Genomic DNA, 4140 nt, shown 5'->3' with positions numbered 1-4140 from the left:
TAAGATAAAACAAAGTAATGACAACACAATACAGTAAGCCTTCCAGGAAAGCAGCGAACAAATAACCAAGGAGGTATATTGCGGAGATTGCATTATTTTTACCTATAGGTCATTACTAAGTATACAATTTGATGATAAACTCATAATTATAATAAGGTAAGTTAGATTGAGTTAGGTGATTCAGACTTAGAGTTGGGGTAAGGTAAGGTAAATTAGGGTTAGAAATTAATAACAGGTGAAGTAGGGTTAGGTGAAGTGTATAAATGAAGTAAGGCTTGCTAAGGTAATATGAGCTTGTAGAATGGTTAGGTTAAAGGCAGGTTACCTATGGTAGGTGAGCTGTTGATAAATTTAGATAGATAAAATTAGGCAATGAATAAAGTAAGGCTAGAGTTGTGTTAGGAAGAACAATTTGTTGGAGTTAGTAAGAAAGGATAGCTTGAAGTAAGGTTAGGTAAGGGAAGGTTAGGTTAGGTAAATTATAGGTAGATTAAGATAGAAAAGGTTAGATTGTAAAAGAAAGTAAGGGTAGTATAACGTTAGAAAGAACTGTAGGTTAGAGCAGAGCATTATGGGTCTAGATAAATGAGTAGAATTTAAAGTGAGGAAAGTTAAGGTGGTGAAAAAGTAATAAAAAAAGGTAAGGAAAGATAAGATGATTTGCGGAATGTTTATTAAAGATAATTCAGATAGGGCAGTGTAAAATTAGAGAGAGAGAGAGAGAGAGAGAGAGAGAGAGAGAGAGAGAGAGAGAGAGAGAGAGAGAGAGAGAGAGAGAGAGAGAGAGAGAGAGAGAGAGAGAGAGAGAGAGAGAGAGAGAGAGAGGCTCCAAGGGTGCACCAAGAGAAATGAGACTAGTGCAAAATGTTTAGAAATAAGTGAAAATTCATGAGTGTACAGCTATGTGCAGTACGGACTGAAATTGATGATTGAAGCTTGATTCAGTTCTTTTAGTTTGTTGCATTTTGCTCTAAGTGGCAATTTTCATCTGCCTACCTATCCAGTTCATTGCTTATACGACTTGATTTCTTCTGTGCCCAATCTTTCTATTTGTTTTACAAATGGAGAGTGTGTGTGTGTGTGTGTGTGTGTGTGTGTGTGTGTGTGTGTGGGTGTGTGTGTGTGTGTGTGTGTGTGTGTGTGTGTGTGTGTGTGTGTGTGTGTGTGTGTGTGTGTTGAAACCTTCCTCTTGAAAGAGTTCAAGTCATACAAATGAGAAAATACAGAAACAGGCAGGGAGTTGTAATTTACCAGAGAAAGGGATGAATGAATGAGAATACTGGTTAACCCTTGCGTTAAGGAGGTGGACAGAATAGGGATGAAAGAAAGAAGAAAATCTTGTGCAGCGAGGCCACTGTAGGAGGAAAGATATGCAGTTAACAAGATCAGAAGCGTAGTTACCTTGAAAATATCGGTAGAAAACAACAAGAGATGGAACATTGCGGCGATAAGAAAAAGGCTAAAGACAGTCAGTTTGAGGAGAGGAATTAATAAGACAAAAAGCTTTTGATTCCACGTTGTCTAAAATAGCGGTATAAGTGGAATTCCCCCTAACATGTGAAGCATGGATGTTCAGGATGAAGAATGTAGAATGTTCAGTGTAGAAGCGGGGGATAGTTGAATGTCATTGAAAAAGGGGCATAGTTATCTGTAAAGTTGTGTCTAGTTAACAGATGGAGGAATAGAGTTTTTGAGGCAATGAACAATACAAAATTTTCTCTTCTCCAATTAGAAATTTTAGAGAGATCGGAAATAAAGCGTTCTGTGGCTTCCCAGCATGAACTGTTTACAACCTGAAGAGTTGGATATCTATGAAAAGACGTAGAAAAGTGCAGGGTGATATCATCAGCGTAAGAGTGGATAGTACAAGAAGTTTGAGTTAGATCATTGATGAATAATAAGAAGAGGATGGGTGACAGGACATAACCCTGAGAAACACCACGTTTAATAGTTTTAGGATAAGAACAGTGATTGTGCACCATAACAGCAATAGAACGGTCAGAAAAGAAATTTGAAATGAAATTACAGAGAGAAGGATAGAAGCCTTAGGAGGTTAGTTTGGAAACCAAAGCTTTGGGGAAGACTCTATCAAAAGCTTTTCATATGTCTAAGGCAACAGCGAAAGTTTCGCCAAAACTCGCAAAAGAGGATGACCAAGATTCCGAAAGGAATGCCAGAAGATCACCAGTAGCAGTACCATAATATATAGCGTGAGAACAGACTGTGTTAAACTAAGATTTGGAAGGTTTAGGGACAGAGAGAGAGAGGGAGGAATGTACGCCTATCACCTCTTTTATGCGCTCAGCACACAGAGACGGGTCTGTGACACGTTTTGTACGGGCCCTCATAAGGGCCCCTACAAAACGCCAGAGGCTATTCCGCTGTGGGAGGACCTGAGAAGGGATTGGAGCAATAGAACAAGAATGAGGTTGTGATCGGAGGAGCCCTCATTCTAGTTGTAAAAATGAATTTATTAGGTTTTAAATCATATCTCTTACAATTATTATAACTTTAATAATAAATATCAGTGGAAAATAGTCTAAACAAATAATTTTGTGTAACAAGTAGAGTGATTGGAACCTCTCCACACCAAATTATGGGAAATTTGATGATCTATGCTAAATGAAAATTCAAGAAAAAAAAAACCGCGAAAAACAAAAACAAACAAAAAAAATGCATGATATTCTTAATTCAGTGACTGCTATCTGCTTATTGTTCTCTAATAATTATTGCTGATAAACAGCGTCAGTGTCAATTTCAAAGATTACTTTTTTTTTTTTTTATGTTCAAAATGGTTTAAATTATCTTGTTTTGTACACAAAGCATCCTATATATCCTCAGATTTAGATATCATTTTATAGTTAATGTTTCCGATAATTATTATTATTATTATTATTATTATTGACTGTTGGATAGTAATATAGATATAAAATATATTTACCGTAGTGTACGTTAGTAAAACTTTTAGGTAGCACCTTCCTATAGTTAACTCACAAATCAGTTGCAAATTAGAGGTGCCTTCCAGAGCTTAAGTCCACAATTTGTGTGCGGCTACTTTCACTCACCAGAGGTCTGGAACACTTCTTATGCGCCCCAGGAAGTAATTTCTATGTAGTCAAAAAAAAAAAAAAAAAAAAAAAAAAAAAAAAAAAAAACTTTTTTGTCCATACATAGCCTCCGTGGCAGCCAGTCAGTTGGCTTCCCAGTGTCAAAATGGTAGGTGAGTGCAGTTGACGCAAACTTAAATAGCGAAATTTTGTCGTGACCCATGTTAGTTTAGGACTGGTAAAATAAAGAGAGGCTAGGCTTGAAATTTTCCCAGGTGTCAAAGTATGGCGTCTCATACTTAGACTTATTTTTCATAAATGTCCAAATTTGGCTTCCTCCACCCTAAAGCCCCGCTTTCCGCTCCTCTCACAAATCCCTCAAGCTTGTTGGGGAAAGGGGAGGGGCTATATGACAAGGATTTATTATATATATATATATATATATATATATATATATATATATATATATATATATATATATATATATATATATATATATATATATATATATATATATATGATTTATTTATTTTATTTATTTTTTTTACCGATTTTATAAATCTTTATTTTTTTAATACAATATCAGTTTGTTTAAAATTAATGTCCTCATCCATTCATAACGAAAAAGAAAAAAAAAATTATGCTCATTCTTATATCATATTAATGTGTGTGTGTGTGTGTGTGTGTGTGTGTGTGTAATAATAATAATAATAATAATAATAATAATAATAATAATAATAATAATAATAATAATAATAATATAATAATAATAATAATAATAATAATAATAATAATAATAATAATAATAATAATAATAATAATAATGATAATAATAAAAATATTAATAATAATGATAATAGTAATAATAATAATAATAATAATAATAATAATAATAATAATAATAATAATAATAATAATAATAATAATAATAATAATAATAATAATAATAACAATAATAATAATAATGATAATAATAATAATCGGTTTACTAATTTTTCAGCCTTACAGCTGAAAATCCACATGTTACATACTTATATACTAATATACATATTACATCTTTGGTATACATTTAATCATAAGAAAGTATCTTACA

This window comes from Scylla paramamosain, chromosome 19, assembly GCF_035594125.1.
Source record: "Scylla paramamosain isolate STU-SP2022 chromosome 19, ASM3559412v1, whole genome shotgun sequence".
Taxonomy (NCBI): domain Eukaryota; kingdom Metazoa; phylum Arthropoda; class Malacostraca; order Decapoda; family Portunidae; genus Scylla; species Scylla paramamosain.
The sequence above is the reverse complement of the archived record's forward strand: the minus strand, read 5'-3'. Positions refer to the sequence as shown.